Below are 15967 nucleotides of genomic sequence, written 5' to 3' on the forward strand. Positions count from 1 at the left end.
AATTTAATTTACTTTGATAATATACCTCTAGATGATACTCAATAAATTTATTAAATTTTATTTTCTCTAGTTAGTAACCTACCAGTTGTAATCCTAAAGCACTAATAATTCATACTGAATTCTAATGGATAATTGGACAAGGATACTGACTAATTGTTACGAAAACCCAGTAACAGGCTGGATGCTAGAAGGGCAGTCCTTTCTAGTATTCACTGGAGATCTCTAAGCTTTTAGAATCACGTTTTTTGTAACAATCATGATGAACCTTTTGGATAATACTTATTCATGTTCTAGTCTTGGGTCCTTTAAATTATTTACATAGCCTAGTATTGTACCGCTAATGTAGCATGTGGTGTATTATCTTGCATTTTGAGCGTGAACTTCACGATATGCAATGTTTTGAAAGTTTGTAATTCATGGTTAACATTAATATTTGATATTTCATTGTTCATATCGCTCTTGAGCTGTGCGGACAGGCTGCGCAGTAGTTCCTGATTCGTCTAGTCCCTGCGCAGTTTTCACCAGTCTACTCACAATGGCAAAAGGAGGACGCAGGTGCGTCAACATTGTCTGCCTTGATTTAGTGACTGGCTTATTTAATAGTCAGAATACTCTTATTCTGCTGACGGCGATCCTGAGAGATACATATGGAATTGCCAATGAAGACCTTTATGGTGTAGCATTAAATGGCAATACGATTTTATTCATCAAATTCAGACAAGGCTGCACCTATGAGAATGTGATTGCTAAATACCAGGATGTGATAAAGACCGTTAACCCTGGTGTTACCGTCCGCCTTCGAGATGTCTCCCGTGTTTACACATGGGTGAAGGTGCGCAACGTACCCTTTGAAGCGGACGAAAGCGATTTAAGGAACGTTTTTGACCATTACGGCACCGTGCATCTGGCTGCATTGGGACACTGGCATGACGGCTCCCTTGTTGGCATGCCGGAAGGGTCGTTTTCTTTGAAAATGTCCCTTAAGCACCCGATACTGTCGTATGTGGTAATGGAGGACTTCAGAACGCAAGTGTATGTTAATTATTCAGGTCAAAGGCGCACATGTAGACTCTGTGGGGTGTATGACCACATTGCAGCACAATGTCCGATGAGGCGTGGAAGACCAGAGGTCGCGACGAGGACGGAGGTGACAGCAGTACCGCAGTCATACGCTGGGGCTACACAGCGTGGGAAACTGTGGAGTGAGGAGGTAGAGGGGGAGACAGAGAGAGTCACCTGCCTGCGTAACTCTACAGGGTGTGGAGGAGGACGTAGGCGTGGTGTCAGTGATGCTGGAGGATGCATACACACCCGCCCAGGATGACATGGAGGCATCCATTCGAGAGGCTTTAAACGTTTTGTTGGAAGCTTCAACAGCTGATGGACTCCAGGGTGGGCTGGAGGATGTTCGTGTACAAGAGGGAGAGGGAGGTGTCACAAAGCCGACTGTAGAACACCAGGTTGTGACTGTGGAGGTACACAGGGATGATAGATCCGAAGTTGACATGATCATCGATCGTGGCTGTCGCAAAAGAGCTGCAGTGACGACAGATAGTGACAACATTCTAACTCCCGGACAAAGATCGGGGAAAAAGACATGGCACGATGAGACCTGTAGAGGAGCGGGCGGATCCAAAAATGTTCAGCAAGATAGAGAGGAAGGCATAGGAGGTCGTGGGGGAAGAAGTGGAGAGAATCGCAAAGGTGTTAAGAGTGTTAGGATATCTAAGGGTAAACCATCAATGAAACCTTCAGGTGTATTACTCTAAATGTTAATGGTTTGAAATCAGACAACAAGCGTAACTGTCTGGTGACGTTTTTGAGGAAACATGTTCCTGACGTTGTGTTTTTACAGGAACACAATCACAAATCTCCCAGGGAATTGATAATTCCTGAATATGTAGTGTACATGGGCTGTTCTAGCAGATTGAAAGGAGGTGTGGCAGTGTTAATAAGAGGCCAGCCCATTTTCTTTACACACCTGTGAGGTTGGGGAGGAGGGGAGGGTGGTGCAGGTGGTTGGGGCATGGGGTGGGGTGCAGGTGGGATTCATCGGCGTCTATGGACCAGCGGAAAGTGATATGGGAATAAAAAACGTTTTATTTTTAGGGATGTTGTGGTGTATCATTTAAGGTCGCTGCCAGCCGTCATGATCATTGGGAGAGATTGGAATTGTCGTGATCGCTGCAAGGATGTCGAACCTAGGGGAAGGTTTTTTTTTCGTTTTTTTTAGGGGACTTACTGTGGGTGTGAATGTCTTTGATGTGGGGGGGATGAGGTAGGGAGGAGTGTGCATACGTTTATTAGGAGGGAGTATGCAGCACGATTGGACCGCATATATGTTTCTAGGGGAATCATGGTTCAAACCGTTTGTGCTGTAAATGTGAGTTTCTCTGACCATAGAGGAGTCATGGTGGACGTGGATTGGGAGGGATTACTGAGGCGGTACAGGGGTTTCTGGAAAATGAATGTTGGGTTAATATGTAAAAGGAGAGTGAGGGAATCTTTTGCGAGTGTATGGAAGGAATGATGGGATAACCGTAGGGTAGGGAGTGATATTATTGAGTGGTGGGACACGATTGGCAAGAGAAAGGTGAGAGACTTCTATCAGAGGAGTGGGGTAGAGGAACGAAAAATGCAACGTGGAACTTTGTCTTATCTGGAAAACCAACTGCAGGACTGTTATGTGAATGGTACGGGGGTGTACCCGGTGGCTGAAATTGAAAACTTAAAGTGCATGATAGGGGATATCCATAATCGTAATTTTGATGTGGCGCGGATAGCGAGTGGCATACAGGAGGTATTATGGGGAGATCGCCCTTCGGCGGTTGTCCTGCGGGAGCAGGGCAAATGCCAAAGGGCGACAGAATTAATGGGATTGGAAGTGCACGAGCAAATGGGGGCGTATAGCAGAGGACAGTACATTACGACAACTGAGGGAATGAGTTGCTATGTGGATAAATGGTACGAATCGCAATATGAGAATGTGGGGATCTCTAAGGAGGTGCTAGAAAAAATGGGTGAACGGGTATGTTGTGATCATCGATCGTGACTGTCGCAAAAGAGCTGCAGTGATGACAGATAGTGACAACATTCTAACTCCCGGACAAAGATCGGGGAAAAAGACATGGCACGATGAGACCTGTAGAGGAGCGGGCGGATCCAAAAATGTTCAGCAAGATAGAGAGGAAGGCATAGGAGGTCGTGGGGGAAGAAGTGGAGAGAATCGCAAAGGTGTTAAGAGTGTTAGGATATCTAAGGGTAAACCATCAATGAAACCTTCAGGTGTATTACTCTAAATGTTAATGGTTTGAAATCAGACAACAAGCGTAACTGTCTGGTGACGTTTTTGAGGAAACATGTTCCTGACGTTGTGTTTTTACAGGAACACAATCACAAATCTCCCGGGGAATTGATAATTCCTGAATATGTAGTGTACATGGGCTGTTCTAGCAGATTGAAAGGAGGTGTGGCAGTGTTAATAAAAGAGGCCAGCCCATTTTCTTTACACACCTGTGAGGTTGGGGAGGAGGGGAGGGTGGTGCAGGTGGTTGGGGCATGGGGTGGGGTGCAGGTGGGATTCATCGGCGTCTATGGACCAGCGGAAAGTGATATGGGAATAAAAAACGTTTTATTTTTAGGGATGTTGTGGTGTATCATTTAAGGTCGCTGCCAGCCGTCACGATCATTGGGAGAGATTGGAATTGTCGTGATCGCTGCAAGGATGTCGAACCTAGGGGAAGGTTTTTTTTTCGTTTTTTTTAGGGGACTTACTGCGGGGTGTGAATGTCTTTGATGTGGGGGGGGATGAGGTAGGGAGGAGTGTGCATACGTTTATTAGGAGGGAGTATGCAGCACGATTGGACCGCATATATGTTTCTAGGGGAATCATGGTTCAAACTGTTTGTGCTGTAAATGTGAGTTTCTCTGACCATAGAGGAGTCATGGTGGACGTGGATTGGGAGGGATTACTGAGGCAGTACAGGGGTTTCTGGAAAATGAATGTTGGGTTAATATGTAAAAGGAGAGTGAGGGAATCTTTTGCGAGTGTATGGAAGGAATGATGGGATAACCGTAGGGTAGGGAGTGATATTATTGAGTGGTGGGACACGATTGGCAAGAGAAAGGTGAGAGACTTCTATCAGAGGAGTGGGGTAGAGGAACGAAAAATGCAACGTGGAACTTTGTCTTATCTGGAAAACCAACTGCAGGACTGTTATGCGAATGGTACGGGGGTGTACCCGGTGGCTGAAATTGAAAACTTAAAGTGCATGATAGGGGATATCCATAATCGTAATTTTGATGTGGCGCGGATAGCGAGTGGCATACAGGAGGTATTATGGGGAGATTGCCCTTCGGCGGTTGTCCTGCGGGAGCAGGGCAAACGCCAAAGGGCGACAGAATTAATGGGATTGGAAGTGCACGAGCAAATGGGGGCGTATAGCAGAGGACAGTACATTACGACAACTGAGGGAATGAGTTGCTATGTGGATAAATGGTACGAATCGCAATATGAGAATGTGGGGATCTCTAAGGAGGTGCTAGAAAAAATGGGTGAATGGGTATGTTGTGATTTAGAGAATAAGGATCGAATGAATTTGAATGGAAGCATAAGTGAGGAGGAGGTTAGGCTAGTGGTAGAGAGTATGAGTGCTGGGAAATCACCGGAGATCGATGGTATCCCTTGTGATTTCTATAAGGAAAACTGGGAATGCCTACGCGACTTTCTAGTGGTATTATTTAACGAAATGAAAACAAACGGAACTCGGGGAACAACAAAGAACAGGCGTTGTGGTTATGATTCCAAAAAAGGCTACGGGGAACTGTGTCCAAAATTATAGGTCGATAACATTAATGTGTGGTGATTATAAAATATTTGCGAAAATGTTAGGTAATAGAATTAAAAGGGTATTAGAGAAGGTTTTGGATGAAGGGCAATATGGGGTACCTGGAATATCAATGTGTGTGGGGCAAGGTATTATACGCAGGTTCATTGACGAAAGCAGGAAGGGTAATGCAGGGGGAATACTGGCTTTGGACCGGCATGTGGCATACGATTGTGTGGAGCATGAGGCTTTATGGAAGTTCATGCAGTGGAAAGGATTCAGGAAGGAAATAGTAAGTTGGACGATGGCTTTGTATGAGCAGGCGATGTTTAGGGTACAGATAAATGGCAGGTTAGGGAATTTAATTGGAATGAAACGTGGTTTGAGGCAGGGGTGTCCTGTATCGCAGATTCTTTTTGCGTTACTTCAGGACCCTTTTTTCAGAGCTGTACAGGAGGGTGAAATGCGAGGAAGGGTGGGGATAAAAGCGGGAATCATAGGCTATGTGGATGACACCATGATTTGATATAGGGGATCATGGGATTTACGAAAAGTAGGTGAATTGGTAAAACTTTTTGGGAGAGCAACGGGGATGATGGTCAATAAGGATAAGTCAATGCTTATGCACGTGGGAGATAGCATTAGTGGGGACATAGGTCAGGAGGAGGGTTGGCCTTTAGTAAATCACATCAAGGTATGTGGAATTGTTCATATGAGAAACATTCAGGAAGCGAGGAAGGTTAATTCGAGTGAGGTTGTGGATAGGGTGTTAGGTCGATTGGCAGGGTTGCATGCAGGAGGCTTAACTATGCATCAGCGTGTAATTGTAGAGAATGTGCTTTTGTTTGGTAAGTTGTGGCATGTAGTAAGTATGTATCCGTTAGTTGCGTGTGATGAGAAACGTTTATTGAAGCGTGTATTTAGATATATATGGGGTTTAGGTTGTGATTGGTTAGCAAGAGATGTTGTGTATTTACCGACTAGTCGGGGTGGACTGGGGTTAATGAATCTGCACATGAGAATATTAGGTATGTACATTAAATATAGTTATTTGCGTGAGGGTCGGAGGGTTGGTACAGGTTTGAATTGGATTCGAGGGGATTTGGTACGATGGATGAATGGTGGGGATGTTACGAGATGCGAGAACATGCTGAGAGTTTTAATTTATGCAAGGGATCCAAGTCAAATCAAGATTAGAAAACTTTCAAGGGTGGGAGAGAGGGAGGGGGTGGCTAGCGTAGAGGGTATATATCCAATGTATGCATGGCGTGATATTTGGGGTCGCTTGAAGGAGTTACGATTGAGGGCTGGGGTACGGGAGGTCATGTATAAATTCCTTCACAATATATTGCCTTCCGGGGAGGTGTTAGCGAATAGACGTGTGCAAGTGGGTAAGGAGCGTTGTGTGTGTGGGGATATTAACACGGCTTTCCATGCAGTGTATTTTTGTGAGAGATTGGAAGCGGTAAGAGTGTGGTTTAGCAGAGTTATACAGATGGTGGGAGGTGAGGGAATTAGTGTCTTAAGAGCGTTAAGTCTAGATGTGGGGGGGGTAGGGTTGCCGGTACAAAGGGCGATTGGATATCTAGTCACTGACTTTGTATATACTTCATGGGCCTGCAGACACGTATCAGCAAGAGAGAGGATCAGGGCGCTGGCAGCGATTTTTTATGGTACACAGCAGAGGAATAGAGAGATTGCTGGGGGTAGATGGCTTTCGACTTTTTCGGTGGGATATTATAATTTCCATGTTCGTGATTTATGGGCATTAGTACCATAGAGGGTAGACGTGGCTGGCCTTTTCGTGTGTGAGCGAGGGTGACGGTTGGATTCGAAATGGTGAGGAATAATGACGAAACATTGGGAAGGGGCGGTCATGTAAGGTCTAGAAGGTATAAACGAGAACGAACCGGGGCTTTGAAAAAAAATTTATGTTATATTGTTTGCCAAGTGAATAGATCATATAAAATGTACGTTAACCTTTTATAATACACATCATTTGTGTAGCAGAATCGACACATGCTATAGTAATATTGTCGTCAGTATGATGACGCCTTAAGGTTAGATTTTGAAACTATAGAGGTTTGAGCAATCCCTGGCATACGTCGGCGACCCTTGTCGCTATTAGTTATACACTGATGTACCTTAGGGTCGACATTTAAGATAACTGTATTGTTATTGTGATACTGATGATGGATAAATGTCGAACACCGACGCATGAGATAATCTCAAGCAATGGCCTGTCGTGTATTGCTAATAGGTGAACGTGATGGTCATATGTGTATATATCCTGTTAATGCTTGGCTTAGCTCAAGCATATTCAAAAAAGTATGTACTTGATGTATGGTTCTTTAAAAGGTATCAGCCTTCATATGGCTTATATAATCTGGGATATATGTATATGAACCTACTATCACAATCTTTAATTATTACTTGTTTTGTATTTTTTTTCTACGTTAATGTTACTCAATGCCAGATTTAGGCTTGTTATATAACTTCTCATGATGTATTTTTGTGCTTGAAATAGGAAAATAAGGTTTTAATGTACTGTAACTAGATCGTTTTGATACCTTACGATAGGATTTTGTAATTTGTATGGATTGTACTTGTATACATAATGTTAAATCTTTTACTTGCGGACGTGTCTTGCCCAGTGTTTAGGTGGGGTTTCATTGTGAAATGCCCTAATGTAATGTTTATTATAGGCTTTGTTTTGCCTAGCGTTTTAGGTCAATGTTCTGTATTTTTAAAATTTGTAGGTTGTACTCACCTATTTGTGGTTGCAGGGGTCGACTCTTAGCTCCTGGCATTTACAGTGCAACTTGTGCAAGGGGTCTTATTTAACAGAGCAGTGGGGGGTTGGTGTGAGCGCTGACATAAATTGTAAGCTTTGTTTGTATTAATGGTTTTGTTCCGTGCTGGAGCTCTCGCTATTTTATTCTGTTAAGCGGTTCCAGCAATTTGCGGGATGTATTATGGTGGTATGTCTTGGCAATTTTATTGAAGGCTTAGGTTTGCCTTTTGTTTCATGATTGTAATGTATAATGTTTTTATTCCTATGTTTATCATATCTTCTGTGTGCTTTGTGCAAGGGGGTTTTATTGTACAGTGTAACAGGAGTGTATTGTAGGTTTAGATTCTGTTAGTGTATTTTCTGAGCAGGTGTTATCATGCTCTTTTCATTGTTAGGTGATGGTTTACTCTTTAATACGATATGATTTTAACACTTAGGGTTGGATGGGGGTTGACACTAGATCATTGTATTCGCAAGTGGCTAATTATTGTGTTCTTTTATTTATTTATGTCTTGTATTGTTGTGGAAATTATTTAATTTCCGAAGCTATAGTGCCTAATAAGTGTTTAATGTGTTGATTTGGGTCAAAATGTATTTGTATTTTGAATGGAACCAACTGGGTTCCCGCTGCGCCTGCGCAGATGTGCGGGGGTATAGGTCGAACTGGGGCACAGGGGGGCGGGAGTGTTCTGAATGTAGTGAGGAGGCTGTGAAAACCTGGGATCAGGAAATTGGCGTTCACGGCAGCCTAAGGATTAATATGGGCCTCACTTCATAATAGGAAGTGTCGTAACTGTTCCTGGTGAAGAGTGAGGGAACGTGATTTACGGGACCACCGTAAAAAGGTGGTAAAATTAGTGAATAATGGTTCAACCGGGTGTGACTGGTGCGCGGCCATGGTGTGTGTCCAGGGGAAATACCTGTGTGTTAATCCTCACTCATCGGCCTCAGATCTTAATGGAGTGAACTCTAATGTGTATAATAATTATGAGACGTTAAATCGTCCTGTGAATGGTAATGTAATCAGTGATAATAACATTAAGTTAAGAGAATGCGGGATGTGAAATAGATCACCCTGCTCCGAGTGAACGTGTGATTCTCGTACCGAGGATAGTGAAACTTTATGGAATCACGACTTCTAAACTGGGACAAACCGACAGATACCTCGTCCTGCTGGAATAAGAACCGTGTTGGTGTAGCAGGACATTGAAATGAGATAGTGAATGGAGGGAATAAGGAGTATCAATCACCCACAGTTAAGTAACCCTTCTAGTTATAGCAGACTGATACTGGCCATTTATGTAGGTGTCAAATTAGCCAATTATATAAGAAATAAATTGCGAGAGATATATATCAGCGACACCGTAATTTGGTCTGATAACAAGGTATCCTTACAATGGATTCGTAATGGTAACAGTAAGATTGTGTATGTACAAAACAGAGTCGCTGAAATCAATCAAATGCAGGAGAAATATAACAGTTTGGGTCAGCATATGTTAACCTTTAATCACATTCCTGGTGACGAGAATCTGGCTGACTTCTTGTCTCGAGGCTTGACTTATGAAAAATTTGTGAGTGCTTTATCGTGGTTTAAAGGGCCAAGTTGGCTGGCGGACAAAATTAACTGGCCGGTGCAAAAGGCACATATTGCTCCTGTCGAAATTATGGTGAGCACCGCTCCAGTCAGTAGTCCCTCCTTAGCCATTGACATTAATAGGTATTCTTCCTTACCCAAGCTGATTAGCGTGACAAGGTTAGTGTTTAAATTTATAAGTAAGATGAATATCTCATATAATTTTCCCCATCCCCTGAAATACTGGCTACAGAGGGTACAAGAAGAAACCTACAGGGATGAAATTAAATTAATGATGGACGGAAAAATTGTGAAAAGCTCAATAATAGAAAAGCTGGGGCTGTATTTAGAGGATGATGTAATTAGGTGCAGAGGCAGGTTACAAAATGCTGAATTGGGGGAATATGCTAAGCACCCTATCTTGCTGCCCAAAACTCATCACCTGACAACCTTGATTGTCTTTAATGCCCATAATAACGTGATGCACGGTGGGGTACAGGATACCTTAAACTGTATTCAGGAAACCTTCTGGATTCCACAAGGACGGCAAAGTGTAAAAAGGGTTATCAAGTCGTGTGTAATATGTCGCCGGGTGGATGCCAGAACCTACATGTACCCAGGTCCTCCATCATTGCCCAAGGAACGCGTGCAGTTGGTAAAACCATTTGATGTGACCGGAGTGGACTATAGTGGGCCAATCATTTTAACAGGTACTTCAGATGGTGTTCCCTTGAAGGTGTATGTATGTCTATTTACTTGTACAGCTACTAGGGCTGTTCATCTAGAAGTGGCTCAGGACTTGTCTGCAGAACAGTTCATACAGCTGTTCCGGAAATTTGCAGCTAGGAGATCCTGTCCAAGATTGATGATCTCAGATAATGCCACCAATTTTATAGCTGGTGCTCAACACTTGATGGAATTAAATAAGAGTGATGATGTACAGTCTTTGTTGACCCAGCGAGGGTGTGTCTGGAAATTTATTACTCCCAGAGCCCCTTGGCAGGGAGGACTGTATGAAAGAATGATCGGTGCAGTGAAAAGATGTCTTCGTAAGGTGCTACACAGGAAGAGAATTAATTTGGAGAAATTCCGTGCAGTGTTGGTGGAGGCAGAGAATCGGGTAAACAATCGCCCTCTGTCATACATGAGCGACACTCCTGACGCGGAGATCCTGACTCCCTCTCACCTAATATGCGGACGAAGGTTAGAAGCTGCACCTATCTATAGAGATAATCCCGAGGGAAGTGATGAGGATTACAATAACGTGACCGTGTTGAGTGATAAGTTCAAGATGTTAAATAAGGTAATTACTCATTGGTCCGATGTGTGGCGTAAAGAATATCTTCTTACACTACGTGAACACTTTTATGGTGCGCCAGAGGCAGTAAACCGACAGAACATTCAACCAGGTGACATTGTGTTAATTGATACTGAACAACATCGAACATTGTGGCCTCTGGGCAAGGTAGTTACATTATACCCAGATGCACAAGGTGTTGTCAGAAACGTCAAAGTGTTGAGTCGTGGTCAGGAAAGTTTGCGTACCATTAATAAATTAATTCCCTTAGAATTAAATGATGTTCAATCCAGTGCAGATGGAAATCTAAGGGAAAGTGAAACGAGTGATATTGAAGACACTGACCGAGTAATGCAAGAAGAAATTGTAGTAAGACCCACTAGGAAAACAGCAGCGCAATCTAGAGAGGGCTGGAATCGTCTCCTGGAGGAAGACGCAATTTAAGCCGTCTAACAATGACTTCCGCCCGGCCGCCGTGTGGAAATTATTTAATTTCCAAACCTATAGTGCCTAATAAGTGTTTAATGTGTTGATTTGGGTCAAAATGTATTTGTATCTTGAATGGAACCAACTGGGTTCCCGCTGCGTCTGCGCAGATGTGCAGGGGTATAGGTCGAACTGGGGCACGGGGGGGCGGGAGTGTTTTGAATGTAGTGAGGAGGCTGTGAAAACCTGGGATCAGGAAATTGGCGTTCACGGCGGCCTAAGGATTAATATGGGCCTCACTTCATAATAGGAAGTGTCGTAACTGTTCCTGGTGAAGAGTGAGGGAACGTGATTTATGGGACCACCGTAAAAAGGTGGTAAAATTAGTGAATAATGGTTCGACCGGGTGTGACTGGTGCGCGGCCATTGTGTGTGTCCAGGGGAAATACCCGTGTGTTAATCCTCACTCATCGGCCTCATATCTTAATGGAGTGAACTCTAATGTGTATAATAATTATGAGACGTTAAATCGTCCTGTGAATGGTAATGTAATCAGTGGTTTTGTAAGGGTTTTGTAAGGTAAATCTCAGAGTTAATGGAAAGGATTATCAAGATGTACATTTAGCTATTCTGCCACAACTGTGCTCTGATGTTATCCTTGGTCAGGACTTTCAGAAGCTGCATGATAGTGTCACCTTAACATATGGAGGTGAACTGCCTCCTCTTGTTGTCTGTGGACTTAGCACTTTAAGGGTAGACCCACCAAAGCTGTTTGCAAATCTTACCGCGGATTGCCATCCTATATCAGCTAAGTCACGCCGCTATTCTTATGAGGATCGGATGTTCATTGAGAAAGAAACTCAGAGGCTGCTGAAGGAGGGTATTATAGAACCGAGTGATTCCCCTTGGCGTGCACAGGTTGTTGTTGTTAAAGATGGTTATAGGAAACGGAGACTGGCTATCGATTACTCTGAGACAATCAACAAATTTACACTTCTTGATGGGTACCCTCTACCTCGAATTGACGATACAGTGAACAAAATTGCTCAGTACTACGTGTTTAGCACAATTGATCTGCAGAGTGCCTATCATCAAGTCCCTATAAGGAATGAAGATAAACCATACACAGCGTTTCAGGCTAGTGATGGCCTGTATCAGTTTACCAGAGTCCCTTTTGGAGTCACCAATGGGGTAGCCTGCTTCCAACGAATTATGGATTCACTCATTCAGGAAGAGCAACTCATGGGAACCTACGCGTATTTAGATAATGTTACCATTTGTGGCAAGACCCAGGAGGAACATGATGCAAACCTTGATAAGTTTTTGGAAGCCGCCAAGAAGAAAAATATCAGTTACAATGAGGAAAAGTGCACTTTTTCAACTAAAAGGCTTAGCATCCTTGGTTATGTAGTGGAAGGAGGTTCAATATTCCCAGACCCTGAACGACTACGACCTCTACGGGAACTTCCAATGCCTCAAGACAAAAAGTCACTCCGAAGAACTCTTGGTCTCTTTGCTTATTACTCACAATGGATCTACAACTATTCAAGTAAAGTCCGCCCATTGAGTGCTCCCACATTTCCTGTGACAAAGGAAGCAGAAGCTGCTTTCCATACTCTCAAACAGGACATTGAAAACTCAGTAGTTCAAGCCATTGATGAGTCCCTACCATTCGAAGTGGAAACGGATGCATCTGACATTGCCATTGCTGCAGTCTTATCTCAGGCAGGACGACCAGTAGCCTTCTTTTCGAGAACTTTTCAAGGATCAGAGAAATGTTATGCTGCTGTAGAAAAGGAAGCCCAGGCCATCATAGAAGCAGTTCGCCACTGGAGGCATTATTTAACTGGTAGACATTTCACCATAAGGACTGACCAACGGTCCGTGATGTATATGTTCGACAAGAGGCACAAAAGTAAGATAAAGAATGACAAGATATTACGCTGGAGGATGGAACTATCGTGTTATGACTTTGATATTCTGTACCGACCGGGTCAAGAGAACATCTCACCTGATGCATTCTCTAGGTCCCACCGTGGAGCAGCATGTCATGATTTGCAATCACTCTCAGCTCTCCACAAGGCTTTGTGTCACCCAGGAGTTACACGCCTGTACCATTTTGTCAAATCAAAGAACATGCCCTACTCAGTGGAAGATGTGCGACAAGTGATCAGAGCATGCAGAGTATGTGCAGAGTGCAAGCCAAACTTTCATCAGCCAGAGAAGACTCATCTCATAAAATCCACCCAGCCTTTCGAAAGATTGAATATAGATTTCAAAGGACCTCTACCAAGCACAAATCAGAATAGGTATTTCCTTAACATAGTAGATGAATATTCAAGGTTTCCCTTTGTATTCCCCTGTGCAAATATGGCTGCTTCAACTGTTATTAGTTGTCTTTCACAGTTGTTCTCTATTTTTGGAATGCCAGCTTATATCCATTCAGACAGGGGATCCTCGTTCATGAGTAACGAACTTCAGGAGTTTTTGGCTAGCAAAGGTATTGCCTGCAGCAGAACAACAAGCTACAACCCTCAAGGCAATGGTCAAGTGGAGCGGTTCAATGGTACTATATGGAAGGCAGTTACAATGACATTAAAGTCGCGCAATCTACCTGTTCAACACTGGCAAACTGTCCTACCTGATGCTCTTCACTCTATTAGATCACTGCTGTGCACAGCTACTAATGCAACCCCTCATGAAAGACTCCTCAACTATTCACGTCGTTCCTCTACGGGAGCCTCCGTGCCCACTTGGTTATGTCATCCTGGACCCGTTCTCCTGAAGAGTCACCGTAGGATGAACAAGACGGATCCTTTAGTGGAAGAGGTAGAGCTCCTGCAAGCTAATCCACATTACGCCCACATTCGCTACCAAAATGGTGAAGAGACTACAGTATCTACAAGACATTTAGCCCCGGTTGAAATCCCTATTAGTGTGGAATCTCAAGATACACCAATAGATGTGAAAGATGCTTCGTTTTCTCCTGGAAAGCCCCTTGAGACTACCCCTATGGAAATAGAGGATTCTGCTCCAGCAGTTAATCAAACCCCGCTGGAAAATATCGAACCTGGTGAAGAGGCTCAAGGGCTACGAAGGTCGGGACGTGTACGTCGCCCACCTAACAGTTTGGGAGATTACTGTCTCTGATATTTTAGAAGGGGGAGATTGTAGTGATACTGGTCCTGTGGGGAGCAGCAGCAGGATAATACTGCACCACCTCTAGGGGCCCTTAACAACAACAACAGTTTGGTGTGTGTCATGGGCACCAACACATGGTGTGTGATTCTCTCCTACTTTATCCATTTATCAGCGATGCAGATTACATGGTGAGTTTAAATATGTGGCCTGTAGTTATAACTTTTCTCTTGACATATGCAAGACATCACCATCCCTGTAGAAGCTATTATTAGATGTACTAGTCATTATATTTTGTTGTTGCAGAAGTACTATGAAGATTCTATGTTCAATAAAGCCTAGAGATAAGGCCTGTGTTTCTATCACAACAGTTAAGAGAATGCGGGATGTGAAATAGATCACCCTGCTCCGAGTGAACGCGTGATTCTCATACCGAGGATAGTGAAACTTTATGGAATCACGACTTCTAAACCGGGACAAACCGACGGATACCTCATCCTGCTGGAATAAGAACCGTGTCGGTGTAGCAGGACATCGAAATGAGATAGTGAATGGAGGGAATAAGGAGTATCAATCACCCACAGTTAAGTAACCCTTCTAGTTATAGCAGACTGATACTGGCCAGTTAGGTATGTTGTAATTGGATAGGTTATGGGTGATCCAGCTACATCAAGTGACCACCAGAGAATATCTGGTAAGTGGTGAGATTATGTACAAGTGTTTTCCTTGATGGATATATCCATGTGTAACCAACCCCCCCCCTTCATTCAGTTAAACTAATATAATCTATACAGTCCACAATTAATTAGTAGCACCGTACTTGTGGGTGCTATCCAATCCATACTGGTCTCGGATAGATATGGATAAGATTGTGAGGTTGAAGGAACCACTTGCCGTGACCAGGGGTGGTTAAGTTTTCTCACATGTCTACACGGGGTGACTACGGTAAACAATATGGTTGTCTCCCAATGAGTTTACTTGTAAGCATGTAATGTTGAGGTACATAAAGGTAATCACCCTATAAATTTTCCATAATTGTGTCTTTTTCAATAAAATATATATAAAAAAAATATTTGATATTATATTGGTGGTGTATATTCTTCTACTTATTACAGTGTATGTGTATAGGAATGTAATGTTTCATATCTGTTTTAGTCTGTAAATTTATGTTTTTGTGTCTTGTTCAAGCACTACCAACTCTTAGGTAAATACTCATTAAGGTTTTGATGAGGTCAGTGTATGACCATTCATTAGGATAATTAATGTATGTTATTTAGAACGGGGACTGTATATATAGGGGGGGGGTAGAAGGACCCCAATGGAAATAAGTCACTCTGTCTGACTTTTTTGGGTTATCCCAGGTTCTCTACACACATGCTGCTATGTATGATAATTCTATGTAACTGTATTTGTGTATACCTGAATAAACTTACTTACTTACTTAAGTGACAGCTGTGTCTGCACTGGCAATAATGATTATTGTAAAAGGAGGGTTTGTAGGTTATGTATATGGTTGTGGGTTATGTATATGGTTGTGGGTTATGTATATGGTTGTGGGTTATGTATATGGTTGTGGGTTATGTATATGGTTGTGGGTTATGTATATGGTTGTAGGTTATGTATATGGTTGTGGGTTATGTATATGGTTGTGGGTTATGTATATGGTTGTGGGTTATGTATATGGTTGTGGGTTATGTATATGGTTGTGGGTTATGTATATGGTTGTGGGTTATGTATATGGTTGTGGGTTATGTATATGGTTGTGGGTTATGTATATGGTTGTGGGTTATGTATATGGTTGTGGGTTATGTATATGGTTGTGGGTTATGTATATGGTTGTGGGTTATGTATATGGTTGTGGGTTATGTATATGGTTGTGGGTTATGTATATGGTTGTGGGTTATGTATATGGT

Source organism: Cherax quadricarinatus, chromosome 34, assembly GCF_038502225.1.
Source record: "Cherax quadricarinatus isolate ZL_2023a chromosome 34, ASM3850222v1, whole genome shotgun sequence".
In the NCBI taxonomy this organism is placed as follows: Eukaryota; Metazoa; Arthropoda; class Malacostraca; order Decapoda; family Parastacidae; genus Cherax; species Cherax quadricarinatus.